General features: G+C 43.8%; 1 long non-coding RNA gene across 1 annotated transcript in view; it reads left to right on the top strand.

Moving 5' to 3' along the window:
• LOC138930531 (uncharacterized) overlaps positions 1 to 10,829 on the top strand; it is a 526,289-nt gene extending 515,460 nt beyond the window's left edge. Inside the window, exons 4-5 of the long non-coding RNA XR_011446217.1 lie at positions 8,709 to 8,884; positions 9,451 to 10,829. This is a non-coding gene — a long non-coding RNA (uncharacterized lncRNA). The remainder of the gene's footprint in view (positions 1 to 8,708; positions 8,885 to 9,450) is intronic.
• Positions 10,830 to 13,015: the final 2,186 nt, after the last annotated feature.

The following is a 13,015-nucleotide window of genomic DNA, read 5'->3' as shown; positions in this document are numbered from 1 at the left end:
ACAAATAGAAAGCAGAGACATTACTTTGAGAACAAAGTTCCGCCTAGTAAAGGCTATGGCTTTTCCAGTAGTCATGTATGGATTTGAGAGTTGGACTATAAAGAAAGCTGAACACCGAAGATTTGATCCTTTCGGTCTGTGGTGTTGGAGAAGACTCTTGAGAGTCTTTTGGACTGCAAGGAGATCCAACCAGTTCATCCTAAAGGAAATTAGTCCGGACTGTTCATTGGAAGGACTGATGCTGAAGCTGAAACTCCAATACTTTGGCCACCTGATATGAAGAACTGAATCATTTGAAAAGACCCTGATGCTCGGAATGATTGAAGGTAGGAGGAGAAGGGGACAACATGTTGGGAGCCGCACTAGGCATTACTGACAAAATGGAGGCACGGCCCCAACCCCCTCTCCTCATCTCGCAGGCATAGTTCCAGGATGAAGGAGTTAGGCCTTGTGATTCTGACTTGTTCTTTCCTTTCTTTGGTTGAGTTGGCTGGAAAGAATGTTAAGGTGCTTGAGAGAAGCATGAGAAAGCACAGAGCCTTCTCCAGTTGTGCCCAGAAAATAATCTATAAAATAATCATTGACATTTGTTCAAGGATCTTTACAAAGAATGTCCCAGGATGAGCACGTAGGCTGCAGCTTGAGGTCATGGGAAGGATTATTATCTGAGACCTGTTTGTGTGGGGAATGTTTATGGCAAAAGAATTTTGCTGAGTTTAAGGTTTAAGATTAATTAAGAATAGCTAGGCTTCCCTGTTGGCTCAGATGGTAAAAGAGTCTGTCTGCAATGCGGGAGACCTGGGTTCGATTCCTGGGTCAGGAAGGTCCCCTGGAGAAGGAAATGGCAATCCACTTCAGCACTCTTGCCTGGAAAATCTCATGGACGGAGGAGCCTGATAGACTACAGTCCATGGAGTCACAAAGAGTCAGACAGGACTGAGAGACTTCACATAAGAATAGCTAGAAGCCTTTTTAGGAGATAATGATCTTAAGATGCTAAGGGCAAACAGGATTTAGAAAGATAAGAAATAAACTGAGGATTTCAGCATGCTGCTGCTGCTAAGTTGCTTCAGTCATGTCCAACTCTGCGCGACCCCAGAGACAGCAGCCCACCAGTATCCCCCATCGCTGGGATTTCCAGGGAAGAACACTGGAGTGGGTTGCTACTTCCTTCTCTAATGCATGAAAGTGAAAAGGGAAAGTGAAGTCGCTCAGCCGTATCCGACTCTTCGCACCCCATGGACTGCAGCCTACCAGGCTCTTCCATCCATGGGATCTTCCAGGTAAGGGTACTGGAGTGGGGTGCCATTGCCTTCTCTGGAGGAATGTAGCATGATTTAGAATGTAATCACAACTTAAGTAAAGTAAATCTGGGTGGGGGAAACTAAAAACATCAAACCTCTGACGTAATGCTTTTTTCAAACTATAAAAGAGAACCTGAAGCTTGAAATAAACATGTAGTCCCATACTTTGAGTCAAAGGCTCCATCATTGTCAGCCGGAAGTAGTCCCCTACTTTGAATCAGAGGCTACATAATCATCGCCAACACCTTCCATCTCTTCAGATTGAATCCCTGGCTGTGGTTGGATGGCATCACTGATACAATGGACATGAGTTTGCATAAACTTCATGAGTTGTTGATGGACAGGGAGGCCTGGCATGATGCATTCCATAAGGTCACAAAGAGTTGGACACAACTGAGCAACTGAACTGAACTGCAACATAAAAATACAGATTCCTAGGCCTCCTGATAACCCTTGTGAATCATGATATCTTATCTTGATGAACTTTGAGAAACCTCTCCTTTCATTATGCTGATTCAGAAACTGACCCAGAGACATGAAGTAACTTGCCCCAGTTTGTCAGTACAGATGGTGGCAGAGCTGGGGTCACAGCCAAGTCTTCAGATAAGTCCAAACAGTATGCCCCTGTGGTTACCTTATGACGGTTATTTGTGTACCAGTTTAGCTCCTGTGGGCTTCCCTGGTAGCTCAGATGGTAAAGCATCTGCCTAGAAGGCAGGAGAGCCAGGTTTGATCCAGGGTCAAGAAGATCTGGTATAGAAGGGAATGGTTACCCACTCTAGTATTCTTGCCTAGAAAATTCCATGGACAGAGGAGTCTGGGAGACAATAGCCCATGGGGTAGCAAAAAGTTGGACACAACTGAAGGAATAATATGCTGACATTTAACTTCTATAAGCGCAGGCGGTGGCGGGCCGGCGCACTATGCACAGTCGGCGGCGGTGGCGAGGCGGCGCACCAAGCGCAGCCGAGAGCTACCCCACGTCCGAAGTCAGGGACACCGGCCCAGAGTGCCAGGCTGTGATGGCGCAGGAACGGCCAGGAGGAGTAACCCCGCATCCGAGGTCACGGGCAGCCGGGAGAAGCCACTTCGTGCCCAAGGCCAGGGGTGGTGACCCTGAGGAGCTACCCCAAGCCCGATGCCAGGGGGGCCAGCTGGGAGCAGCCACCCACGCCCAAGGCCGGGGCCGGTGGCCGGGAGGAGCAACCCGAGGAGCGGGTGGCTGAGCAGGCACAGGAGGGCCTAAAGGAGCTATCCCATGTTGAAGGTCAGGAACAGTGGCAATAAGGAGATACCCCTCGTCCAAGGTAAGGAGAAGGGGCTGTACTTTGCTGGAGCAGCCAAAAAGAGATACCCCACACCCAAGGTAAGAGAAACCCAAGTAAGATGGTAGGTGCTGCAAGAGGGCATCAGAGGGCAGACACACTGAAACCATACTCACAGAAAACTAGTCAATCTAGTCACACTAGAACCACAGCCTTGTCTAACTCAATGAAACCAAGCCATGCCTACGGGGCAACCCAAGATGGATGGGTCATGGTGGAGAGGTCTGACAGTATGTGGTCCACTGGAGAAGGGAATGGCAAGCCACTTCAGTATTCTTGCTTTGAGGAACCCATGAACAGTATGAAAAGGCAAAATGATAGGGTACCAAAAGAGGAACTCCCCACATCATTAGGTGTGCAATATGCTACTGGAGATCAGTGGAGAAATAACTCCAGAAAGAATGAAGGGATGGAGCCAAAGCAAAAACAATACCCAGCTGTGGATGTGACTGGTGGTAGAAGCAAGGTCCGATGCTGTAAAGACCAATATTGCATAAAAACCTGGAATGTCAGGTCCATGAATCAAGGCAAATTGGAAGTAGTCAAACAGCAGATGGCAAGCGTGAACGTTGACATTCTAGGAATCAGTGAACTAAAATGGACTGGAGTGGGTGAATTTAACTCAGATGACCATTATATCTACTACTGTGGGCAGGAATCCTTTAGAAGAAATGAAGTAGCCATCATGGTCAACAAAAGAGTGTGAAATGCAGTACTTGGATCCAATCTCAAAATCGACAGAATGACCTCTGTTCGTTTCCAAGGCAAACCATTCAATATCACAGTCATCCAGGTCTATGCCCCAACAAGTAATGCTAAAGAGACTGAAGTTGAACGGTTTTATGAAGACCTACAAGACCTTTTAGAACTAACACCCAAAAAAGATGTCCTTTTCATTATAGTGGAGTGGAATGCAAAAGTAGGAAGTCAAGAAACACCTGGAGTAACAGGCAAATATGGCCTTGGAATGTGGAATGAAGCAGGGCAAAGACTAATAGAGTTTTGCCAAGAAAATGCACTGGTCCTAGCAAACACCCTCTTCCAACAACACAAGACAAGACTCTACACATGGACATCATCAGATGGTCAACACCAAAATTAGATTGATTATATTCTTTGCAGTCAAAGATGGAGAAGCTCTATAGAATCAACAAAAATGAGACCAGGAAATGACTGTAGCTCAGATCATGAACTCCTTATTACCAGATTCAGAATGAAATTGAAGAAAGTAGGGAAAACCGTTAGACCATTCAGGTATAACCTCAATCAAATCCCTTATGATTATACAGTGGAAGTGAGAAATAGATTTAAGGGACTAGATCTGATAGATAGAGTGCCTGATGAACTATGGACTGAGGTTTGTGACATTGTACAGGAGACAGGGATCAAGACCATCCCCATGGAAAAGAAATGCAAAAGAGCAAAATGGCTGTCTGGGGAGGCCTTACAAATAGCTGTGAAAAGAAGAGAGGTGACAAGCAAAGGAGAAAAGGAAAGATATAAGCATCTGAATGCAGAGTTCCAAAGAATAGCAAGAAGAGATAAGAAAGCCTTCCTCAGCGATCAATGCAAAGAAATAGAGGAAAAGAAGAGAATGGGAAAGACTATAGATCTCTTCAAGAAAATTAGAGATACCAAGGGAAAATTTCACGCAAAGATGGGCTCGATAAACAACAGAAATGGTAAGGACCTAACAGAAGCAAAAGATATTAAGAAGAGGTGGCAAGAATACACGGAAGAACTGTACAAAAAGATCTTCACGACCCAGATAATCATGATGATGTGATCACTAATCTAGAGCCAGACACCTTGGAATGTGAACTCAAGTGGGCCTTAGAAAGCAACACTACAAACAAAGCTAGTGGAGGTGATGGAATTCCAGTTGAGCTGCTTCAAATCCTGAAAGATAATGCTGTGAAAGTGCTGCACTCAATATGCCAGCAAATTTGGAAAACTCAGCAGTGGCCACAGGACTGGAAAAGGTCAGTTTTCATTCCAATCCCAAAGAAAGGCAATGCCAAAAAATGCTCAAACTACCACACAATTGCTCTCATCTCCCATGCTAGTAAAGTAATACTCACCATTCTTCGAGCCAGGCTTCAGAAATACGTGAACCATGAACTCCCTGATGTGCAATCTGGTTTTAGAAAAGGCAGAGGAACGAGAGATCCAATTGCCAACATTCGCAGGATCATGGAAAAAGCAAGAGAGTTCTAGAAAAACACCTATTTCTGCTTTATTGACTATGCCAAAGCCTTTGACTGTGTGGATCACAATAAACTGTGGAAAATTCTGAAAGAGATGGGAATACCAGACACCTGAACTGCCTCTTGAGAAATCTGTATGCAGGTCAGGAAACAACAATCAGAAATGGACATGGAACAACAGACTCATTCCAAATAGGAAAAGGAGTACGTCAAGGCTGTATATTGTCACCCTGCTTACTTAACTTCTATGCAGAGAACATCATGAGTAATGCTGGACTGGAAGAAACATAAGGTGCAATCAAGATTGCCAGGAGAAAAATCAATAACCTCAGATATGCAGATGACACCACCCTTATGGCAGAAAGTGAAGAGGAACTAAAAAGCCTTTTGATGAAAGTGAAAGAGGAGAGTGAAAACGTTGGCTTAAAGCTCAACATTCAGAAAACGAAGATCATGGCATCCGGTCCCATCACTTCATGGGAAATAGATGGGGAAACAGTGGAAACAGTATTTTGGGGGGCTCCAAAATCACTGCAGATGGTGACTGCAACCATGAAATTAAAAGACACTTACTCCTTGGAAGAAAAGTGATGACCAACCTAGATAGTATATTCAAAAGCAGAGACATTACTTTGCCGACTAAGGTCCGTCTAGTCAAGGCTATGGTTTTTCCTGTGGTCATGTATGGATGTGAGAGGTGGACTGTAAAGAAGGCTGAGCGCCAAAGAATTGATGCTTTTGAACTGTGGTGTTGGAGAAGACTGAGAGTCCCTTGGACTGCAAGGAGATCCAACCAGTCCATTCTGAAGGAGATCAACCCTGGGATTTCTTTGGAAGGAATGATGCTAAAGCTGAAGCTCCAGTACTTTGGCCACCTCATGCGAAGAGTTGACTCATTAGAAAAGGCTCTAATGTTGGGAGAGATTGGGGGCAAGAGGAGAAGGGGACGACCGAGGATGAGATGGCTGGATGGCATTACGGACTCGATGGACGTGAGTCTGGGTGAACTCCGGGAGATGGTGATGGACAGGGAGGCCTGGCATGCTGCGATTCATGAGGTTGCAAATAGTCGACAAGACTGAGCAACTGAACTGACTGAATGGCACCCCTTAGAATATCTGGAGACCAAGAGTAAGAATGCAACTACTCTGCTGACAGTAGTTGCATAACCCTAGTTCAAAGTGTCTCCTCCAATTGGTTATGTAGAACAGCTTGAAAATATAACAGGGTGAGGTCTCAAAGATCTCTTAAATACAGCAAGTTACAGCATTTCCTTCTCCAAAAGGAGTCTTAGCAAACCCCAGAGTGGTGCAATTTTTTTATCTGGGGACTCTCTTAACTATGGCTTAGAGTCAAACTGAAGACAAATGTCCAAGTGACCTGCAATAGTTCAATAAGCCTATTTTCATGCTGTTGTTTTTGTAGGTGATGCTCATACTGATTGAGGAAAAGTTTAAGCATGTGTAGTTTTCTATCAGACCTGATCCAGGCTCAGAAGTTGCATCCCTCAAGCCTGTTCATTTGAGTAATGAGCTCTGTTTCCACTTCATCTCCAAAAGGCTGTGGTCTGGAACTCTGCCAGACTGTCAGCCGACTCCTGAGGATCTGTTGGGACAATTCAATAGTAGGCCACTGACTTCTGAAAGGAGAGAAATTTCCGAAATGATATGGCAAGGTAGGTTTTTTGGAGAGTTTTGGCAATTGCCATTGACAAGAGTGCCATTGTAAGATTTGCATTTGGGTTAATGCTTACAGTTTTAGCAAGTGTTTCACCAGTGCCACATTAATTAGGAAAAAATTAAATGATTTGTCATTTTGAATACATAATTCTGTAAAGAAACTGGAGATCTTAACAGATATTCTAGAATTTCTGAGGGTAGAAAGGGCAGAAAGCAATGACAGAGAAGGAAAAGTAATAATTGCACATCTCCCCCAAAAGAGTGTGGTAGAGGTGCACAAACACTTATCTTTCATTCGGAGATGAATGCTGCATACAACAGAAGCTACTTTATTATTATAATTATGAATTTGGTGCCAAAACTCATTAGGCACAAAAACCGGACCTGAACTCACATGAACTTATTCTTGGAATATTTAGACATTTTTCTTGCAGAAATATTAAAAGATAAATTATGAGATGTTTTCCCAGACACTATTGGGAGAGTTATATAATAAACAGTACATACTCTGTGTCAACTTCTAAAATCTGAAAATAATTTAAATTCTAAAACACAGATGATGGACCTAGAATAATGATAGCTAAAATTTATGGAGCATTGCCATCTTCATGGAGCTTTGCTAATCTCTTTTCATCTCATTTAATCCTCATGACACCATGAGGCATTAAAATCATCTCCATTTTAAATGTTTGCAACCGATATTCAGAGAGGTTAAATAACTTGTCCAGAGTCACTCAGGTTATGGAAAGCCAGGGTTTGCAACCAGTTCAGTTAAACTCGAGAACTTCTGTGCTGAACTCTTGCTTTCTACTATCAGGGAGAGATGAACTGTTGTTAAGGACAGTGAGGGCTGTTTGTGAGCTCTATATGGAAGTAGAATAGGCTACCACCTATTTCATGTCATTTGAGGGTCAACCTCCTACCTACAAATGTCATCCCCCCATCCCTACTTCTTTGAAATGTCATCTCCCCATCCCTACTTATCTGAGATGCACTAATGTGGCTTTATTCCATGATGTCTGTGTGTATGGCTTTTAGAGCTTCCCTGGTGGCTCAGACGGTAAAGCATCTGCCTGCAATGCAGGAGACCCGGGTTCGATTCCTCGGTAGGGAAGATCCCCTGGAGAAGGAAATGGCAATCCACCCCCGCACTCTTGCCTGGAAAATCCCATGGATGGAGGAGCCTGATAGGCTACAGTCCATGGGGTCACAAAGAGTCGGACACGACTGAGCGACTTCACTTTCACTTTCACCAGCTAAAGAAGTCTGCTACCCAACTGGTACAGGTTCCAGGTATCCACTCCAGACTCACTGAATCAAAATTGCTAGAGACTGGGCCAAGAAGATTCTTATACACATTAAAGTTGAGGGGAAAAACGGAAGTCCTTGATAAAGGTCAATCATTAAGCTTCAATAATTAATTAACATCTTTTATTAGTTGACACCTAGCTGGGTAGGCAGTAAGAAACTCACGGATGGTCCTGGAAAGTGGAAGATCTCTGAAAGGTAAATAGGAAAATAGGTAGGTGAGATATGTTAAAGAGGAAAGGATATATGACAGTTTCTTCCTACTTCAGTACTATGCAATGAGGGAAGAGTCTCACCACTGGCATTCTAGACGTACATTGGAACAAACTTGGAAGCAAATCACTCATTTTTTTGTTGCTACTCAGAGCACCTACCTATTGTTTCATTAACAACACCCTTGTTGTTTCATTAACAACAACATTCACGGTTTCATCACAACACCCCTTTTAGGTAGACAAAATAGTCATTCTTAATACATAAAAGAGAAAACTGAGTAGCAAACAAGTCTTCAGTAGAATCATCCAACTGATGATTTGGGTAAGTTTCCAGCCCAAGTGACTGCCAGCAATGTTTAATTAATTAATTCTTCCAATAATACCTTCTATAGGTCTAGAGAGGAGGTGCCATCAAATGAAACTTAGGGAATCAAATCTTGCATTCAGTGATACACACTTTTTGCCCACAAAGGGACAATTTAAATGCTACATAGCACAAGGAAAGGACAATAAGGGGAATTAAATACGTATCAGAAAAGTTCAACCAATATACAAATGATTAGCGTGTATTTTTAAGCATCTCCTGGTTTCTTAACTCTTGCTATCAATGCAGGGAAAACTGAACATTTTGTACTTTATGCTTTAAGGATATTTTGTTCTTGTTGCCTAGGTTCTCAATCTCACCTCTTCATCTTGCCTGTGATGTCTTAATCATCTCCATGGCAACGGTTGTGACCTCAGCGACAGACTAGAAAGCCAGGAAAAATACATTAACAACCAGCACAGTTATCAGATCCCCACAGCACTGCAGACTATGGTTGGAGCACTGAGGATCAAGTTAAATGAGTAAGTATTCCACTTCTGACTGAGTGTTCTCTAGAGCAGCACTTCTCAAACTTCAGTGAACACTCAAATCACCTAGAGAATCTTGTTAAAATGGAATACTCATCCAGTAGTTCTGGGACGAGGTCTTAGGGTATATATTTCCGACAACCTCCCTAGAGATGCCAAAGCTACTGGTCCCTGAGTTTTTGGCATAGCCAGGGCCAAGAACTGTCATTATGCCAAAGTAATGTAAGCACATTTGGAGTCCCAGAGGAAGTGCTGTTTTGGACAGCAGTCCTGATGAACATGACACCGCTGATATCAACTGGTTGTGTGTTCTTGGGTAAATATTTTTACCTCTCTGGGCCTGTTTTTCTTCTTTGTGAAATTGTGAATGTGGTCTGGATGATTTCTAAGATCTGTTTGGATTGTAAACTTACTTGAGTCTCTTATAAACAAGAAAAATTTAGAACCGTAGGCGTAGTCTGAGGGCAAAATGCCCCTATATTATCAAAGGAAGGATGAAAGTAGTCTACTATAACTCTTTCCTTTATCTTCTTAATTCCAAATCTTCTGTGTGTCTTCAGGTAATTAATTTCTTCTAAATGGGGATAATACTGGCATTTTCCTAAAGAAGAGGCAACACTGAATGGTGGATAAGAGTTTTGAGCATTTCTGAGCTCTCAGCAGACACTTGTGACCTAATAGCTAACAGCTTTGGCTACTCACTCATGACGCTATCCCTCTGATCACAGAGCAAAACCACTGTCTGCCCACTGGTATCCAGTTCTGGTACTCAATTCTGCCTAGCCCCATTTCATTCCAGAAGATACAAGAGAGAGTTACTCAGAATCACCTCCTACCCTATCGCTCTGTTGAAGCAGTGTGAGAAATTTCTTCTTGGGTTCTGCAGTCATTTGGTGAGCCCACAAAACAGAAAATGAACCCCCTGGTGAATACTAAGGTTGACAAAGAGGACAGCGTCTCTCAGCAGGATGACACTACTTTTCAGCTCCTCCCTGAGTATCTAAGATATGATGAATCCAGTCAGAGTGATCATTTCCAAGAAGACCTAGCTGACTCCATTCAGGATGAAGTTAGTGGCCCAGATCTGAAGGACAATATCCCAGAACTTGTCATGACTCAGTGTATTCAGTTCGGCAAGAAACGTAGTGACCAGCCAGAGCTTCTACCAAGCTTCACCAACAGCACGCAGCCAGCACCCATGGAAGACCCGATACAGCTGCAAGGAAGCGAGACACCTTTCACTCCAATCAGAAGAGCCCACCAGCGAAAAATTCAGGCATGCCTCTACTGCAGCCACGCAGGTCAGTTCCCAATAGATTGCCTGGACCAAAGCTCTGAAGCCCCAGCAAACATGAATAACCCAACTGATCAGTAAGAGGAACCCAGGCAAGTCACATGGTTAACATACTCCCTCACCTCCAGCCTTACTGATTTATATCCTGCATTAACGTTTAAAATACAGGTGGGGAACTGGGATACCACCTTACAGACAGTCATAAATTCATGCTTCTGAGAATTTCAACAACCAGATCTTGTTCATTTGCTGACCCATCACCAAACCTGATCCAACAATGATGAACTTCCATGCACTTTCTGCACCTGGGACTAACTTTCCAAGAGTACTGAAAGCCTGAAGGAAAAACTCTGCTCATTCGGACCCAATGGAAACCACCCTGGCAATGCATTGGGAAACTTCATCCTCACCAATGGGTAATAGACACCAGGGTTGAGCTTTGTGGCCCTAGTCTTTGTGCCGACACTTGGCTCCAAGCCTCTCACCCTCACGGGTCTGTATGCTAGTTCCTTGTTTTTTTTTAAGACTCTTGGCTGAAGTCCCAGTTGCATTTCACATGCTACCAACATTTCTACCAGAAGCTGAATCCTGATCCACCTGTTGACTAGTTCTACCTTAAAATAAACCAACTTTCATAGAAACACAGTTCTGCCACCATTTCATATGATACTTTATTTTATTACTATTTAAATGCTTCTGCTTGCCCAACCACCTGAAACCTTTGCTACTGACAAACTAGATGGTATCGACCTCCCAGTTATCTACTTGGAACTTTGGGTACACTTATTTGAGAACTAGCCCTTCAGGTTGGTACATGTTTTTAGCCAAGCCCTAGCCTCCTCCCTATTGCTTCAAACCTACTTCAGGTTCCAGCATGTCTTATGGCCAAGTCAAAATGCTCTAGGATGATGAGCTCTGATAACTATTTAGTGAGAGTTGGGGAATGTGTTACATCATAATGACTATGTCTGAAGCATGTCCTTGCTTCCTTATATAGGGGACCTGGCTGACTAAATCTCACTGAAGGCTGAGGATCAGGCCCTTCAGTAGTTTCTGACTCTAGAGGCATCAGCATGATCTAGGATCTCTGCCCCTTGACGCTAAGCTCTACCCCTATAGATAACCTCTGGGGACCCTTTAACTAGTTGAAGATCTTAAAGAGTACTTAATGGCAGACAATTTTCTGAACCATCTCATGTTTAAAATCCTGGGGTGTAAACATCAATGGGCTTCCCTGTTGGCTCAGACAGTAAAGAAACTTCTTGCAATGTGGGAGATCGTGGTTCGATCCCTGGGTTGGGAAGATCCCCTGGAGCAGGGCATGGCAACCCACTCCAGTGTTCTTCCCTGGAGAATTCCCATAAATGGAGGGGCCTGGGGGCTACAGACCATGGGGTCGCAAAGAGCTGGACATGACTAAGCCTACAGCGCACAAACATAAACACCCTCTGTCCATAAAACTCACAAAATGAGGGTATGATTGTGCTATGCTTTTGGCATAGCTCCACTCTGTGTGGATCCCTAATGCTACTGAACAAAAGCAGGGCAAGGCTGAAAAGGAAAAGTCCCTAAAATGTTAAGGGTATACAGTGATAATTGGTGCATTCTGGTAATTATCTGCTCTTTGTTCCCTGATTCTTCATGCTAGAGTATGTTCCCATAATGGCTGCCCTGATGTAATATTAGTAAATCAGTATTTCCTAGCATCCAGCACGGTCACTCAGGACTTGAAGCGCCACTGTAGTCTGTCCTAGAAAATTATGGTTTGACAACACCTAAACACAACTAAGACCTTATTACCCTTAGCTTAAAGCACTAACAAAGAGTTATTTTCACCTATCTGCCTCACTAACCACAGTGCCAATTCTTATTTGTATTTGCCAGGAGTCTGCTTTATCAATAGCTTGCTATATATCCACCTTACTGCATATGCTCTCACAACAAGGAGACCTGAATGCACATATTTCCCCTGTGCTGAGAAATTCCCACAAGTGTATTGGGATTATTTGAGAGGCTCTATCAGGTAGCTCTGTTTGAAATGTAAGTGACTCTGGCATTACCTGCAGATATCCTGATCTAGCACCACCAATTCTGTCATAAAGGACTAACCCGATGGACTCCAGTCACTTTCCTTACTGACTCCAGTGTGGTCCTGCCATGTTGATAGGAGCATTCACTTGATGTAACCACCAATCTTTCTTTATCTTAGTGCCACAATTTATCACAGACTTCCCAGGTATCCCCATGGTAAAGAATCTGCCTACCACGTAGGAGACATGGGTTCAATCCCTGGGTCAGGAAGATGCACTGAAAAGAAATGTCATCCCCCTTCAGTATTCTTGCCTGGGAAATCCCAAGGATGTAGGAACCTGGTGGGTTACAGTCCATGGGGTCACAAACAGTTGGACATGACTTAGCAACGGAGCATTGACAACAACAATTTATCATCAATTTCTCTGTTTAGTTTAGTTCAGTTCAGTCGCTCAGTTATGTCCGACCCTCTGTGACCCCATGAACCACAGCACGACAGGCCTCCCTGTCCATCACCAACTCCCGGAGTCCACCCAAACCCACACCCATTGTGTCAGTGACGCCATTCAACCATCTCATCCTCTGTCGTCCCCTTCTCCTTCTGCCCTCAATCTTTCGCAGCATCAGAGTATTTTCAAATGAGTCAGCTCTCCACATCAGGTGGCCAAAGTATTGGAGTTTCAGTTTCAACATCAGTCCCTCCATTGAACACCCAGGACTGACCTCATGAAGAATGGAATGGTTGGATCTCCTTGCAGTCCAAGGCACTCTCAAGAGTCTTCCCCAACACCACAGTTCAA

This window comes from Ovis canadensis, chromosome X (genome assembly GCF_042477335.2).
Source record: "Ovis canadensis isolate MfBH-ARS-UI-01 breed Bighorn chromosome X, ARS-UI_OviCan_v2, whole genome shotgun sequence".
NCBI classification, from domain to species: Eukaryota; Metazoa; Chordata; class Mammalia; order Artiodactyla; family Bovidae; genus Ovis; species Ovis canadensis.
This window is presented reverse-complemented; position numbering and strand designations above follow the sequence as displayed.